The sequence below is a fragment of the Diadema antillarum genome, unplaced genomic scaffold (genome assembly GCF_040938485.1).
Source record: "Diadema antillarum isolate AM-2024a unplaced genomic scaffold, OU_Dant_1.0 scf00000215, whole genome shotgun sequence".
In the NCBI taxonomy this organism is placed as follows: Eukaryota; Metazoa; Echinodermata; class Echinoidea; order Diadematoida; family Diadematidae; genus Diadema; species Diadema antillarum.
Window position 1 is genome coordinate 1,572,291 of NW_027271104.1, and position 18,972 is coordinate 1,591,262.

The following is an 18,972-nucleotide window of genomic DNA, read 5'->3' on the forward strand; positions in this document are numbered from 1 at the left end:
AGACGTGTCGTTGGCTGCGAGGTGTGACGGAGCGGCGGATCAGGGAGGTGGAAGCCTCCTCCGATGGTCACACAAACCATGCAGGGAGGTGGGAATCTCTTCCACCTCCCTGCACAATCCTTGGAGTGAAAAGGGGAGGCGCCTTTACAAAATAATTGTTCTTTTTTATTTATTTATTCATTTTCCATGTTTTAGCAAAAAATAAAGAGGGGGCGCGGGCCCAGTGCGCCCCCTCTGGATCCGCCACTGATTATTGCTCTAAGTGTCTAAAATTTACCTTAGTCTTCCACGAGGCGAAATTGACACACTTATTTTTCCTAAATCAAAATACAAAAAACTATATATGAAAACATTATATACCCGATATTTTTTATTTTGTTAATTTTGTCAAGGAGAGTTACTTGCTTGCCCGTGGATGAGCACATGCTGTCATCCGCAAGTCATGCGGTTTCCCGCGAAATACACTCCGATTAAAGCTATTATCAGGTTTTCTTAGGGAAAAAATCCCGCTCACGCCCTGTAGAAAAGTGCTCAATTCCGACAATCTTTAATAATTAGCCGTAACTACAAAATCTGATTTACATGTACTATAGTCATCCATAAATTTCATCTTGTTAATTTTCCATTTCCAGACATAATATATATATACACACACACACACACACACACACACACATATATATATATATATATATATATATATATATATATATATATATATATATATATATGTATATCTTCTTTACTGTGTCTTGTCATTTGAATGCTGTTCATGTAATTGTATTGCATACACTGTATTTTTTAAAGCATGTGAACAAAACAAATATCCGTGATAAGGACAATTGATGACTGAAATGATATGAAATATGCATATATATATATATATATATATATATATATATATATGTTTGAATACATATACACATAACAGATGAAATACGCCTCCAGACTTTCTACTTCAGTTTAATTAGTTTTCTCTTTCCTTCTTCCTTTCCACTTTGTTTTTCCCTTCTCTCTCAAACAACCATTTCCTCTTCCCACGGGAAATGCCGTTCATTTACATGTAGGGGCTACTTCATTATTTCACTCCATAATTGATGAACAGTGAGGAATCAGATCTAATACAGATTGAACCAGGCAAGTCTCATAAGGTAACATACACTGTATTTCGCAAAATCATCATGATGAAATCATGATGTACAGGGGCGTATCCAGGAATTCCGTAAAGGGGGATGGGGCGCCTTTACAAAATTATGGGGGGGGGGGGGGGCGCACGCGCCCCCCTCCACGCACCCAGTATGCCCCCCCCCCCCCCCTCCTGGATCCGCCACTGATGTATATGGCTATACCTTTTGTATTTCATGTATTTATATATATATGTATTAATACAGTGTACATTTCTGTCTCTGCTCGTAAAAGTATGTGATTTGGAAAAAGAGCATGTCACAGTAACTGTGGTATAATTTCATGTAGGAAAATTCGCAGTAACAATGTTCTCTGAGCCATATAACCAATCGTAAATTGAAATGCAGGGTCTAATGGAGTACATGAGACGATCACTCTGCCAATTCTGAATTTTGTGACAAGTAAATACTAAAAATGAACAAAATCAAACTATTAAAACATACACAATGAATCTACTGGATAACCCCACGGGAAAAATATGGTGAAATTCATACCTATGCTAATGCATGTATATGTTGATAATACTAAAAAACAGAAATAAAATCATTAATTACACATTCACTCATAATACTCAAGTGCATGTGAGAACTAACGGAATACAAACATTAAAGATAAGAGATTGCTTGCTGATGCTGCTGTTTAATTAATATCAAAAACATTACATTTACAACCACATCCAAAAACATGTAAGTAAAATTACGTACCACAAAAGCAAATCTTAATCATATCTGTTTTACATATCATCATACAATATATACATATATATATATAAAAGCATAATCTCATTCTATATTTTTAAGCTGGCATGCAATCATACAGCTACTGTCTCATATGCAATGACTTAATTACCAAATTTTATCAAAAGCAAACATTATCAAGATATACATCATTCTAAAACTATACTCACTGCAAATCCCAAAGAAAATATGCAATCAAATTCACCATCAAAACCTTGCACAAAGACAAACACTTCTTATGGTAAACAAAGTTAAGTACTTGTAAAAAAAAAAGATGCAAGTAGAAAAACATATGTGCATAGACGCTTCTCTGTCACTGTGACATACAAGCATATGACTGTACCTTCATCTTCTCACTGAAGGATGGAAGGCAGACTTTACGGTATATGAAAGATTATTGTCTCTTTCTGACACAATTGTATATATACAAGCATATGACAGTACCTTCATCTTCTCACTGAAGGATGGAAGGTAGATATCATAATATAAGGTAGATCATCTCTTGCTGACAATAAAATATCATTTTATACAATACAAGCATAATTATAACTGTACCTTCATCTTCTCACTGAAGGATGGAAGGTAGATACAATGAAAGGAAGATCATCTCTTGCTGACAATAAAGTATAATTCATAATACAAGTATAATTACGACTGTTTACAACTGCACCTTCATCTTCTCAATGAAGGATGGAAGGTAGATATTAGGACATATGCAAGATCATCTCTTTCTTCCACAAGAATACTATCTATAATACAATCACATAACTATACCTTCATCTTCTCACTGAAGGATGGAAGGTAGATATTGGAAATATATGTACAATCATACTACTTACAATACAGTACAAGCATTTCACTGTACCTTCATCTTCTCAATGAAACATGGAAGGTACATTTAATAGGATATGTAAGATCTCTTTCCCACACATAAATACCACCAGTTATTACACATGCCAAAATCTCTTCGACAAGCATCTTCTATTGATGGTTTTAAAGAGAACCTCAAGACCTACCTTTTTTAATTTAAATCGACAATTGTTTACCTGTATGTATATGTGTACGTATATTGTTTGTTTGTTTATTGTTCTCATTATCTTCTGTGATACTGTTGTAATGTGATACATTATGTACTCTGTTCTATAAGGCCATGAGTATCTTTTTAGGAAGAATGAGCGTTTTATAAGAGTCTCTCTATTATGTTATTATTATTATTATTATTATTATTATTATTATTATTATTATTATTGATTATACCTTCATCTTCTCACTGAAGGATGGAAGGTAGAGATTAGAACATAAGGAAATTTGTCCCTTTCTGACACAAAAATACTATTCATAATACAAGCATGACTATACTGCACCTTCATCATCTCACTGAAGGATGGAAGGTACATTGTAGATCTCTGGATATATATACGACCATCTCCTACCAGCAACGAAATATTATTCATAATACAGTTGTACAAGCATATGAATGTACCTTCATCTTCTAACTAAAGGGTGGAAGGCAGATTTAGGACAAATGTAAAATTCTCTCACCAAAACACAAGTACTACTTACATGTATCTACAATACATTACAACAGTTTCACATTTTCTTGTCATTTCATTTCATTGTTGCTAATCCTAATAAAGCATTTCTAAGGCAGAACTTCGCTTCCTAACCAAATTAGTTGCTAGGATACTACATATGCTAAATTTGTTTGTGCAACACAAGTAGTCTGAAAGATTCCTTTTACCTTTTTAATCATACACTTTACTCATGGACCATATGTTTTTCTCTTATTCCAGTAATATTTTCAGAAGTTTATATTGTAAAAGTTCCAATGTCTTTCCTAGTGTTCAATTACACACAATTCATAATATTCACTGGTCTGTTAGAAGTAGTGCAGACTGGTTGATTTACTTATTTCTTTACCCTTGAATTACAGCAGATAGGGAATTCTGCATACTAAAACTAAAGTGGATATTTCTTTCACAATACATGCACACACAAATGAATGTCATTGAAATTTACCACTGATAAAGGATCTATGAAAGCTGAAATGTTGAAAAATTCGAAAGTTTCCTCATTGATATTGAAACACAAATGTCTGTTCTTTATCTTATATAGATTAACTTTGCCAAATTTCATAACACATGAATAATTTGAGACATTAGTATCACACAGGATACTCAATCAAAGCATTTGTGACCATGAATGTGCAGTTGTTGTCTGACAATTCAACCATAATTCAAAATACAGTGTAATTAAAAATTTCAATTATTCAGCAAGTACGGTTCAATTGATTAAGTATCAGTACTTTCTCAATTATCTCACCACCTCAATACACAATAAAAGAAGAAAAAGAAAAGAAATCTCCCCTACTTTCTCATGCAATACCACAGATATTCAAACTTGTAAAAGGGGGTTTCCAGGGTTATATCTAAAGAATATGAATATACTACTAAAAAAAAGTTAAAAACCACTTTTTGTTTCATGTATGATTCTATTTTTTAATACAAGATATTTCACTTCTGGAACTACCCCAATACAACTGTCCAGAATGACCTCAAACACTCTGCAATCAATTTTTACATCTGGTTGGCTTTAGTTGTTGCATGATGTCTCCAGCATCATTGTAACATTGAGACAAAAAATAAAATAAAAGAACTAGATGCCACTCATTGCTTGAAAAGGAAAAAAGAAAAAAGAGAATGAGAATGATTAAGTTTAGCTGTGTGCCTTTTTTTTTTTGGTTCTTTTTAAGCAAAAGGGCCTTCCCTTACAAGAGAAGAATATGGCAGAGAAAAGACAGGCATTATCCTTTCCACAAAATATAGCATTGCTTCAGTACAAGTCTCAATTCCATTTATGCTGGGATTAAGAGCACAATGTGATGTGTTTTAGATTAACAAGGTTTATTGGCAGGCTCCTGTTCTTCAATTTTCTGAGAGAGATGTGTTTCTTCTTTCCATTTCGGGAAGCTTAACCCTAACAGAGCCGGGGGGAGGGGGGAATCCGACCCCCCCCCCCCCCCACCTTGACGTTTCGCCCTATAATTCTGTAAAGAGAAGGCCTCGTCATGAGGTTTCTTGTCTTTCATCGTTCAAGTCTCCTGCAACTTTTGAGGCCAATTTGCAACGTCCATGCATACTTTTTCGAAGCCACACCCATTTTTGTAATGGCAATTTTGTGATTCTGTGTACATTTCCTATGGAAAACAATGCTCTGTCATGAAAGTCATAAAAATCTGATTATTTTTACAATTAATCATTTTCAGTGATTAACTCTACGCTAACTACAGTAGAAAAGTGGTGACAATTTCCAATAAAATACAAAAAAAAAACAAAAGTTGAAAAACAAAGAAATACATAAGAAATTCTGAAAACAATAAAATACATAAGAATTGAAATGAGTTTTGGAAGTTTTTGTGATGTACAATCCATCCCCCTCCGGTTCTAGCATAGCCAAAAAAGCCCGGCATGATTAGGGTTAATTGGGATAAAAAGAAATGTAGATGTAAAGTTGAAACTTTATGTGAACTGTATTCATTTTGGCTTTACTTTTTAATGCTTCTTTTCATCCATGCAATCAATGTAGTGCATGAAAAAAAAAAAAAAAAATTGGTGTGAAAATCCTACAAAACATAGCCAAACAGTCTGTATACATAAACACTGCCATTTTGAAACGGTCACATGCAGAACGTCTGTAATGAATGCGCCAAGTTTTGGGATGAGCTGATAATCTCAGTACATCAGGTTACATTGGTATAAAAATGTCTTCTTCTTTTTTTTTTCATGCACACTAAGAAGTGAGTCAGTGCATTTTGACCCTTTACCAACTGAAGATTCTGGACATAATGGCCTATTGTTCCCTGAATTGTACAGCAATTGTGCTTATTTCAACAACTTTCTTAATGATGTACAACTTTACCAAGAAAACGGTGTGTCACAGAAGTAATTCCGACATATTGTTGTTGACCTTTGACCTCTTTCAAAATTCATAATCACATATCATATATGACTAGAAATGTCGCTATGGCGACTGGTATGCCTCCGCCATAATGCACGATTCTCCTAATAGGTCTGTAGTACATGTGGACAATGTGTGATTACATTTTCACAAAATTGGCAAAATATTAAAATGATATGTTTGTCACAAATGTATCGAATGTTCACCTTCCTTGACCTATGTTTAATTGGATGAATAGGAGAGCATGTATTTGGGGATTTAAGAACTTTAACTTCGACTTTGACCCTTTCACAAGTTTACGCACTTGAGTAATTTTCAAGGTATGGAGAAAAAGTGCAATTTCTGTATTGAATAGTAAATTGTTATCATTTTCATCTAACCTTTGATTCATAAGAGAATCACCGTCAGGCAGAACATACATAAATATGTACTAAGTTTAAAAATAACTTGAGCCACTTCCGAGATATGGAGAAAGAAGTAAGTTCAGCACTTTCACTTGATCTTTGACCTTTTGACCTTTGACCTTTTTGGCAAAAAAAAAAAAAATCCCAGAGAATCTCTAGTGGGTTATACATGCATACATCAAGTTAAAAAAAATAATCCTGCTGCATTGCATAAATATAAGGAAAATAGTAACATTTTGAAGTATTGCCCTTGACCTTTGACCCCTGACCTTTGACCCCATGAACCCCAAATTCCCTAGATAACCACTGCCAGTCATTACATGCATATATACTTTGTTCCATAAAGACACCTTGAACAATTTCCAAGATACAGAGAAAAAAGTGAAATTTTAACATTTTACTTGACCTTTTGACCTTTGACCTTTTGACCTCATGACCCCAAACTTTCACCACAGAATCTTAATTGGCTAATACATGTATACACCAAGTTTCAAGAAAATATCTTCAGGCATTGCATAGATATGGGGGAAATAGTGAAATTTTAAGCATTTGACCTTGACCTTTTGACCTTTGACCTTGAGCATGTGCACCCAAAAGTTGATAGGCACAACTTCACCCCCTAATACACATACATGCCAAGTTTCATTAGGATACCTCAAAAGGTTTTGATAGTTACCCTGTCCACAAAATTCATTACGGACGGACAGAAGGACGGACGGACGGAAGGACGGACGGAAGGACGGACGGACGGATGGACGGACGGACGGAAGGACGGACGGACGGACGGACGGACAACCCGAAAACATAATGCCTCTGGCACCACTTCGTGGCGGAGGCATAAAAACAAAAAAAGATGGTACAGCATAAAACTATCAAAAAGCAAAAAAAATGATGGACGGGCAGTTTGGGACGTTTTACGAAGAAATAAGAAAGGCAGTTTCAGGCATTTCAGTTACAAATGGGTTAAAAGACAGATAGCTTCACAGTTCTTTTTCTAAAAAGTAACTCGTCTAGAGATTGGCTTTTTCCTATCTCTCTAAAAGAAAAAAATCCAATTGGCAAGAGCTTAGATTGTTGCTATCTTATTTTAGTGGGTTAGGAACATCCAATATGGACAAGTTTCATATCATTCTTAATATGTAGAGTAGAAAATCTCTTCTGTTGATGTTTGAACTGTGTTGAAAAATAATGACCTTGGCTGGAAACCTTTCGTTAGTGTGTGTTACACTACTGCTGCACATCATGGTGCTCATAGCTTACTCCCCTCAGTGAGCTAGGGATTGACATTTCACCCTCAGGAAAATAAAACAAGACATTACTGGATCCAGGCGAGCCTGGCTCCTGGTTATTGGTCACATGACATGCTCTTTCCTCACGAGCCTGGGCCCCATCCTCATCATCACTACCATCTAGCAGAGCAGCTTGAGAGTCGACGGCGTTGAAGGGGAGCTCCATTTCATTGCGCACATCGCCGCCGTTCACGCTCAGTGGACGTGGCTGTGACAGCACCGAGTCACCACCCACAACCTGAACGCTCAAGTCGAAGTTGGCAGCACCTACATTCAGGGGAATGCATCCTGCTTTCTGTTTGCCGTGGTACGACACTTTCGCACTTCCAGCCGATGGGCTCTGTCCCTGGACGCTGCAAGCATTGGTACGGGAGGAAAAACACTTGTTGTAATCAAATGTATTCATGACAGAATGAATTCCAAATACACTCAGCAGAAAAAAAAAGTAAACGCATTTTCAAGTTTATATTTCTCATAGAATATTTGGCTGAAAGGTAATGTATTGTATACCATATCAAAGGTAATTCAATTGGCTATCAACCTGGTAGGTCAACAAAAATGGGAACTTTACACATGAGTGAACACCTTTGTTTATCTCTTCCAAGGCAGAAAAGTAAAAATTGCAAAACTGAACAAGTTGTCATTCATGCATATGTGCTCTCCCATAGAACAATAAGAACAAACAGCAAATTTCACACAAAAGGAAACATGAATTAGGTTGCAAAAATAAATCTTTGATCTCTATATCTTTTAAGCCCAAATGATCACTGAAGGCTAAAGATAAAAAGGAAAATAAAGAATCTTATGTCAAATCTAAATTCAAATGAAATGAAATAAATGTAATAATTAAGAAAACTGGTAGAAATTTGAGGGTTTTTTTTTCAAATTAGGAAATTGTAAATAAAATTTGGTTCTTGAGTATGTCTCATGATTTCTCAAACCACAAGATTAAAAGAAATAAATAAAGAAATTCTGCTCAATTTATCATCAGTATGGTTATTATTCCCTATGTCATTTGAAGTTTGACTTGACAGAAAATTCTTATTTTCCCCCTTTAATTTCCCATTTTGCTTTTCTTAGAGGTTATAAAGAGATGAAGAGAATGAAAACTTGTTTTTGCTATTTCAGAGACTCCAACTCTCCTGCTTTCGACGGGAGATCTCCCGCCGAAAGCCAATTTTTGCAGGATTTCCCGTTCTCCCGCTTGAAATGATTTCTTACTTGATTTCATTGTATGTTGAAAAATAAGCCTGAGATAGCACAAGAGAGCATCTAGAACCCTAGACCGCAAGGAACTTTGTGCTCATACTTGGAGTCTCCCATTTGCTAGGGGTTTCAGGCGGGAGAATCTCCAGATCAGAAGGTTCTTACGGGTGGAGTCTCTGCTATTTCACTCATGTCTCTCATGGTATTAAATTGGTCTTTTGTTGTCAATGTTATTGTGAAGGGCATTTGCCAATGAAAGAAAACATGTTAATTTTTGCAATTTTTAATTTTGTGCTTTGAAGGACAAAAACGTATGTGCTCATTCATGCATAGTTTTCTTTTTAATCAACCTATGAGCTTAATTGCCAATTGAATTACCTTTATATGGTACATAATACATTGATTTTCATCAACATCTTCTATGTAAAATATGACCTTAAAAAAGTGTTTCCTTTCTTTTTTTGCAGAGTGTATTATCTATATACCATATTTACTGGTGCATTATTAACTGCTTCCCAAAGTTCTGGCCAGTCACAAATGTGCCTGCAAAAATCCTGATTACTTCTCACAAAATAGCAGGGTGCAAACCTGGTGAAGTGGTTTGCACACCAGCAGATACACACAGGCAAACAAGTAGGAGATTCTGATCCTTTCTGGTTCATCCCATACAGTTAGTAAACGGCATCAGTCAGACACAATGTGCCATGAAGAGAAGATAACTGCTGACAAGGGGCATATAGCCTGATATATATTTCCTTCTCCTACTTCTTCCACCTTACTATTGGGTCTCCTGAACATAGGAACTAAACACCAGAAATAATCATTTTTTCTTTACAAGGACAAAAACTCGACTTGAACTCACCTGGTTGCAGTACCAGGTGAAAGCACAGCTGATGATGCAGCTGAAATTCATGAATACAAAATAATATTACAGACAAATCTCATGGGATATGAGAACCATAGATATCAAACATGGGATACATCCAATACACTAGCAATATGCTCACTCCAGCACAATACAATAGCCCCTCATCTTAATATCAAAAAAGAATTGTATGCTCTTTAATATTCCATTTTAAGTGGTTTTTAATTACCTTGCAAAAGCTTAAAATCTGAATTCCCCATCTCATCCAAAACTATAGGCCTACCATCCCTTCAAGGACAATGTGGAAATTTATTAAATGTCTTCTGTCTTACGAAAAAGAAAGTTTCTTTACAACAATGCCACTGTTGCTAGTTTGCTGGTCGACTGAAATTCAGTTGGGGATTTGAATACAATATGTGTGGTACTATCATGGAAAAAAGGGATTAGCTACAGGAAGTTACATCTTACATCAATCTTCCTTACATATATCTGCAAAATGGTTTATATCATAAATTCTTTTTTAAGGCCTATATGAAATCCTCTCACTTTCATCTTTCTGCAAGGAAAAGAAATATCTACACAGCTTTGTGGTATGGCAGGATAAGCACTAGAATTCAATGAGCAATATAATTATATACCTTTTTTTTTAACCATCTTGAACTAAAATCATATCAATAATGCAGAGCACAATCACAATGGGCAACCAAACAGTGCTAAGATATCCATGTTCAAGTACATAAGTAAATTTTTCACTTTGACTTTTTGTTAAATAGTTCAATAATCTAAAGAATATTCTATGGTTAATAGAATTTTTTTTGGATAACATACCGCTTTCAGGTGGTAAGAGCAAACCATTCACCTCCGGAATTGCCGGTGCTGAACTTCTACTCCTTTCTGACTCTGAATGAAGAAGAAGGGGGGGATGGAGTTTAGTAATGTATGAACTCCACAGCCATATCTGTTTAATATGGACTGGCCTTGAAAGAGATACAAACTTTGTACAATCACAATATTTATGGCCTAAACTAGAATTGTATTGCTCAAGTCGTAGACTAGACCCGGACAATAGAACTCTAGTGAGGGCAATTATTGTTGTATCTCCCCATAGTAGCCAGTCCATATCATCATTAATAACAAAATCAGACATCGACAGTAAACATGAAAATAAATTATGGACAATTAATGTACTAGTAATCGCATCTTCAGTTGTATTTCAGAGATGGAAAAGCACAGACATTAGGGCAATTTGTTATCACTGCATGCTAAGCTACAGCTAGCCATCTCTTGCTAAGTTCACAAATACCATGTTTACAGCATCCATCTATTAACCCTAAAAAGGCCGGGGGGAGGGGGAGGGGGTTGAATCAACCGCCCCTCTACATTTTTCGCAACTATTCCGCTGCGCGAAATTTTGTGACTACGCCGTTCGCTGACTTTTTACTTTCAAGTCTCGCGCATCTTTTGACCCCCCCTCGGCAACAGAACACCCCAAAAAGCCCGGCCTGGTTAGGGTTATACTTCCCCCAAATGTCGGCTTTCCTTTTTTGCCATGTATTTTGCCATTGACTTTTCGGAGCAGGCAAGAACAAAATTATTGACTGGCCACTAATGATGGTCAAAACTTGGGCAATGAAGAATTAAAGTTGCCCTGCTCCCCGACAGTGCTACTTATAGTTATGAGAGCCATCAAAGACTTTGTATAATGCAGCTTTGAGTTGACTGCATGACACAGAGTTGAACTCTAATGACAATTCGTCTGAAAATATAAACTGACCTCGTCTTCGCTGGGGCTGAATCACATAAACGTAATATGCCAGAAATGCACCAATGCCAATGATAGACACAGTGAGTAGCCCTGCAACTGGACCAGCAATGCCAATGTTGATGTGGAAGATTTTCTCTTCTGAAAAAGAAAATGTGCAAGAGAGAAAGGTTTCATCAGGATACTTCAAATATATCACGTCTTAAAAATATTCAGGTTGACTGTGAGAAAAAGAGTAAAAACTAAGAAGTACAAGTGTCATTAACATCAGGCAAACTATAAGAAAGTTTGGAAAATTGTATCACCCGAAATCACCTTCCAACTTTCACATTTGTTCATACACAGTAATATTAAAGCCATGCCTTCAGTCAATGATATCTTAAAGATAATAAAAAGTTTTGGTACCTCAAAAGTTTCCCTGAATTTCTGTGTTTCAGGTTAAAGTACCTTTCATATAACTAACACTGTGAGACTTACTCGCCCCAAAGTGTTCTCATTTCTTAGTAATCATGCAATTAACTGCAGGCCAGCAGCCCCATACGCATAGCGTAATGGGGCTTCGCATTGTAGCATTCAGGATCATGAGAGATTTAGTATCGCGGGTAAATATTTACTTGAAGGGTGTGTACAGTTCTGGTCGAGGTGTAGATTTAGCTTTTAACATTTTGCGAGATATTCAGAAACCACTCTATGAGATGTCAAAGAGCATGCAGTTCTAAGGGGTATCAAAAGTTTATTCGATGAAAATCGGTTTTGAAATGGCTGAGATATCCAAAAACAAGGTGAAACAAAGAGATCCTAATAAAGTTGGGGCATGTCGCCTTTTATTATTAGCACTTTTTTGGATATCTCAGCCATTTGAAAACCAATTTTCATCAAATAAACGTTAAATCCTTTTTACAATTACATGCTCTTTCATATTTCATAAGAGGCTTTTCATTATCTCACTTAGGAATGTTCAAAACATGAATCCCTACCTCAACCAGTACTGTACAGTCCCTTTAAAATCCAAAAAATTCTTCAATTTGAAGACTTACCAATTAAGTTGAAGTATTGAAAACAGGCTTTGGGCAACGTTTGGTTCTGCCAATAGTCCCTTTCTGTTCGAATTGATGACTGAATGTGACTCGGTCGAGAGGACCTTGGGAGAGCTACATACACTGATTACTACGGCCAGCGCATGCGCGCACATCACATGCGAACAAATTTCAAATCCATGAACGGATAAGATGTTTATGTGCATATGCGCTGGCCGTCAATTCAGTGTAGCTCTCCCCAGGTTCTCTCGACCGAGTCACATTCAGTCATCAATTCGAACAGAAAGGGACTATTGGCAAAACCAAACGTTGCCCGAAGCCTGTTTTCAATACTTCAACTTAACTTGTAAGTCTTCAAATTGAAGAAATTTTTGCATTTTAAGTTGATCTTTACCTGCGATACTAAATCTGTCATGATCCTGTATGCTACAATGCGAAGCCCCATTTAGCTATGCGTATGGGGCTGCTGGTCGCAGTTAGCTATGCGTATGGGGCTGCACGCTGCTGGTCGCAGTTATCATGCAATAATGGTTTCGTACAATACGTGTACTACCTCGCCGCCGTATGGCGGCGGCTCTGGTACGAAACCATTATTGCATGATTACTAAGACATGAGAGCACTTTGGGGCGAGTAAGTCTCACAGTGTTAGTTATAAGAAAGGTACTTTAACCTGAAACACAAACTAAGACAAGGAAATTCAGGGAAACTTTTGAGGTACCAAAACTTTATATTATCTTTAATGAGCAAAAAAAAAAAGAGTAAATAAATAAACAGAATAAATCAAATCAAGCATGCATTCATTTGACTTGCTACTGACATTAAATGCTAAGAGGGGTATCATTCCCACTTGCTACTGACATACATGTATGCTAAGAGTAGTATTATTCCCCTTATGTTCTGAAGGACATAAGTCAATAAATCTTTTACCATTCTGGAGACACAAATCGACCATACCACAGAGATGTGAAGATGTGAGACTTGAAATAAATTGACTTACTCTTGCTTGGTGGAAATAACAGAAACTACACGAGTATATGAATGTGTACGGTTATTATGCTGAACATTATGGCTTATTTTTTGTGTGTAAAGATCAAAACTTTGATTCTTGAAAATAGCTTACCATTTGATTTGGTGGCCTTTCCAGGCAGTGGGAGACCAGGCGATGCTGGATGCCGTCCAATATTTGGTGACGGAGAGCTTGATTCCTCGTTAATACTGAGACTGGTCTGAGAAGACACAGGTGAAACAGTCCCTGCAATCGTCTTTGCTGATCCAGGTGATCCCGATGTCGGCAGGAATGGAAGTACTGTCGATGGCTTCGAGGATGATGTAGGCGGCTGTGATGATACTGGCAGTGTACTCGTTGCTGTTGATGCGGACGGCGAAGGAGTCACTGAATCTGGCTTCAACCAAGTCGCACATTCGGGCGAATCGTACTCTGACTCGCAATCAAAACAAATGTTTTTGATTGCATAGTACTGCCTGCAAAGAAGAAGTGAAGAAGAAGTTAAAGTAAGACTGACTCAAGCATTGAAGTGGGCTACAATCATTCTTCTACAAAATAGGAAAGTATTTAGAGAAACATATACTAATACATGTACTAGCATATCTAAAGAAGAAAAGACGTTCGTATACTAAGACAAGTTATGAGACTTTGATACTAGTAGTATCATGGTCCATGGTAGTATGTAGCATGTTACTTTTACAGCGTAGCATTTCAAATTTGTTCTTTACCAACAACAACAACAACAACAACAACAGAATCAATAAAATGCCACATGTTTAATTGTCACCATTTGAGCCACACACCGATAGCAAATAAATGCACAGGTCAAGTAGGAAAGTAGGAAACATACTACCATACCATATCTAAAGAAGAAATGATGTTTGCATATTAAGACATGTTACGATACTTATAAGTAGGCTTAGTATATGTAGCATGTTACTCTCCAGTGCAGCATTTTGAATTTGTACTCAACCAACGACAACAAAAAAAAATCAATAAAATGCTACATGTTTATTTGTCACCATTTGAGCCACATCCCGATAACAAATAAATGCACAGGTCAAAGGACCTTAAATGGACCCTACTGCCCAAGAGGAGATACAGACAAACAGACCAAGCTGCAGAATTCACTACAAACCAAATTCTGATATCATATGGACAATCTCTGTGGGTCGACTGGGTTATGAAAGCAATATCCCTTATAAATTCATGCTTCGTGACTTATGATATCAACGTATTTTCAAGTACCCATCTAGACATCAAACTTGAATTTACACATTGGTGCACGTTGCTGCACCTTCAAAATCTTCAAAATGGAGTGTCTATTCAAAAGAGCAACACACATGTGGAATATCTGGTTTCAAAATTCAAACAAAGTTTACTTCCTCTTTGACTTATATCTTCCACCAGTTGACCCCCTCCCCCTTCCTCCCCCCCCCCCCCCCCCCCCACCACTGCTTCTTAGACATTGTTAAAGACCCACTTGGTGCAGAAGGGGGCCTTTGGAGCAGGGGGCCTTTGAAGTTCTGACACAGTTATTTCACATTTGAATCACCAAAGTTTGCCACTGACATTTGGAAGCACAATGCAGCAAATCTACAAAACTATATTAAAGGAAGTACTCAAATTATACATTTAGTATATCTTTGTCTTTCATATGAGGTCTCCTGCTACAAGAGCTGAATCTAGCATTCTATTAACTCTTTGATTCAACAGAAGTGATTTAGGCCTTCTCCATACTCATGAATATTAATCAAATCATAATCACAATGTTCTCCAACTGATGCCAACACCGGAGTCTGAAATAAGTCTACGTCTGGCTGGAGTATGACTCAATGGAGAATACTTAGTACTAGCTTGCTTAAAGGGGATGGCTAGTAACTGATCAGTGGGAATCAGTGGGAATGCTGGGTGATGATTGTTCCAATCCTTGCGGGATTCATTTAAGAGAACATCATATATCTATTGTTGTGTGAAAATTATTTGCTTCAGAATGGTCTCATATTCAAGTAATGTGCAGTTTAATGTTTCCTGATCGCCCCATCACTGTACAGGCATGCTAACCTGGAAACATTAAACTGCACATTACTTGAATATGACACCATTCTGAAGCAAATAATTTTCACACAACAATAGATATATGCCAGGTAATGTATTCTTAAATGAATCCCATGACGATTGGAACAATCATCCCTCAGCATTCCCACTGATCAGTTACTACTACTAGCCACCACCTTTAAGAGGGATATCAAAAGCACTTTACCCTGGAGGACAGGGACCGCAGACGGTGTTGTGCGTGGCGTTGCACCATGACAGTTCGACCACACTGCGGTCACACTGCGCACACACCCTGCAGTTCACCTGGTTGTGGCCGACTCCATCCTGGTACGTCCCTGGTGGGCAGTCTGCACAGCTGTCTGCACTGCCGTATCCATAACCACAGAGCTGTAACAAGAAGGGAATGAAACCAGGATGTAGAGCATGGACTCTCACTCATGTTTGGGGTGGCTGATTAAGATAAGGGATGATGAATATGATACTGGTGAATGGCATAACTTTTCTCTTCGTTTAGCAGCCAATAATAGTCAGCAAATGTAGTGATGCAGTGTTAAAGGGTGTGCACAGTTCTGGTGGAGGCGAGGATTTAGCTTTTAATGTTTTGCGAGATATTCAGAAACCACTCTATGAGATGTCAAAGAACATTCAATTCTAAGGGGTATCAAAAGTTTATTTGATGAAAATCAGTTTTGAAATGGCTGGGATATCCAAAAACAAGATGAAACAAAGAGAACCTAATAAAGTTGTGGCCTGTCGCCTTTTACTCTTAGCACTTTTTTGGATATCTCAGCCATTTGAAAACCAATTTTCATCAAACAAACGTTGAATCCTTCTTAAAATTATATGCTCTTTCATATTTCACAAGAGGTTTCTCATTATCTCACTTAGGAATGTTCAAAACATGAATCCCTCACCTCAACCAGTACTGTGCAGTCCCTTTAAACACCATGCGCAAATTCAGAGAGAAATGCCTCATATCACTGCATGGCAGTGATAACATTTTGATTTTACAAGCAGACTTTCTGAACTGAGTTTAGCTGCAAGTATCATATATCCCTAATGCATGTATCCCTAATGCATATATCCCTAATGCACTCAACTATATCAGCCAGTAGATCTTTGATAAGTATTAAGAGTATGACAAAGATATGCTGGTACCTACAATAAAAAAAAAAAAGAAAAAAAAAATCATCTTTGATGAATATTGATATAAATGCTGAACACTTGTTGCTACTGATTTGTTAACAGTCCTCATTATATCTTGATTTATTTCAACAAGGGTATGATTTTAAGGGGATGTTCAAAACATATAAATAAGCAGAGGTATGATGGCTCTAATAAGGCATGAACTCACAATGTGAGATTCATGGTAGGTGCCTGGATAGCAGGTGGTGCAGTTGATACAGCTACGCATCTGTCTGTCCAAGAACTGATTTGGCATGCAGTCAAATCTGGTGAGCCGTTTCTTCCCTCCATTCCATCTCCTCGAACCACGTTTCCCTCCTGTTTGAGTATCAGAAGAAAAATTGCTTCGGGGATGTTGCTGTGACTGTATTATGAATACAGGACTCCAGGTTATATACCATGTAAAACATTTTGAACAGGCATGATTGTCATCTTACTGCAGATAAAATGAGTAAAAATAAGTTACTCAGGAGGAGATGAAAGGTCGGGGTGATGGGGACGGGGGAGGGGAGCTACAACCTTTTTTATATCTGTGACCATTTTACCATTGGTTACTGGTATTTGATGTGTAGCTATATATCCATCAGCAAAATCTCACACAGCCACATATCACACCCAATACACTACATATCCTGTGTTTTGACAGGCAAAGTGTTTACTTTCCTCATGTCAGCGCAAATACTCACACCCAGGACGGACACACACACACACACACACACACACATAAGCGTCTATGGTGGAAATCGAGGACATGTTTTACCCACAAGAATTTTACCACTGACCGAGGACCTGTGTGTTAGTAGGAATCTGGTCAACCGAGGACTCATTCGTATATTACTTGATACAACTGGGGACTTATTACAGTAATGTTAATTGAGGACCTACAAACATGTACCCCTAAATGCAAAAGCAGACCATCTGGAATATGGTCTGCGAACTGAGGATGTCCTCGGTTCGCTGGGTGTCGTTAGTTAAAATGTAAAGTTCGTGTGTATGTCCACGTTTTCCATCATGGGTACGTGCAAGCACACACAGACACAGACACACATACACACACAAACACACACACACACACACACACACACACACACACACACACACACACACACACACACACACACACAGACACACAGACACACAGACACACACTGTCACTGAGGAATCCCTTTCAATGGATGCAGTGACAAATGCCATTTTTAAAATCTGTACATGTGGACAATTAAAACAAACTGAATATGAAACTATGAAACTGAAACTGAAACTGAAACTGAAACTGCAAAGCACTTTGTACATCAAGAATGTAATGGGGGAAGAATACACATTCTGGCAAATTCTTCATTTCCCTAATTGTGTGTTACAATGGAATGATGGAATCCCATTTTTTCCTTTGCTCATTTTCATTCACATTGTGAATATTTGAGTGGCAAACAAACCTCTAGAACTCTGTTTGCTAGTTCTTGACACTCCCTCAGTCAAACTTAAAAGTGGATTGCTTTCGCTGACAGACAGGATGGAAGGTTTAGGATCGTAGCTGACCACTTCACTTGATGCATTCTGAGAGTGAAGAGAAAAGGAAATATAGAGCAGGCTTTTTCCAGAACATGATATCTTGAAATGTAAAGTATATTCTAAAGATGGCATCCTCAAAACAGGCTCCTCTAAATACAGTTACAAGACAATAATCAAGCTACATGTAGGATTCAGAAGATTTTTGTGACAGCTGAATTCATGAATATGAATATGAAGCAGATAAGGAAATCTGAATGCGTGAAATGTCCATTGTAAACATAGAAATATATCAATAATAAAGTGAGAGTAATATTACGGAAAACAAACGTACCCAGTTGTTGGGTTTTTTTTTTGTCAGTTCAATGAGTGATTTATCAAGCACCCAATATTGATAAAATATGTGACCCGCTGCAACAAAAGGATCCGAAAGTCGGGGGAGGATAATTTTCTGAAAATGACATGCCATTATTCCCTTACTCTTCCACTTTAATATCATATATAACAAGACTCACAAAAGTACTCAGTTGCGGAGATATCGATGATTTTATTAGCGCATGTTGAGTGGTTTAGGAAATCAGTGCTTCAAGAAAACCGCCTTCAAAGTTTTCCTTCCGACACTATCAGGATCAAGGGGAAGCAAGACAGTTTCACCGTTTGACAATAGAAGGTACGCTCCTAGCAAACTCCGCGATGTTCATTCAAGCTTAGCACTAGCGGTCTATGCACAACCAATCTGTAACCAGGATGCCACGCACTGACCAATGAGATCAC

At 37.4% G+C, this 18,972-nt stretch overlaps 1 long non-coding RNA gene across 1 annotated transcript; it reads right to left on the minus strand.

Moving 5' to 3' along the window:
- Nucleotides 1-10,471: 10,471 nt before the first annotated feature.
- On the minus strand, nucleotides 10,472-13,920 carry LOC139724475 (uncharacterized). The gene is made up of 3 exons (XR_011710468.1): nucleotides 13,564-13,920; nucleotides 11,418-11,546; nucleotides 10,472-10,543 (listed from the first exon to the last, which is right to left on the minus strand). It is a non-coding gene; the product is annotated as an uncharacterized lncRNA (long non-coding RNA).
- Between the last annotated feature and the right edge of the window lie 5,052 nt (nucleotides 13,921-18,972).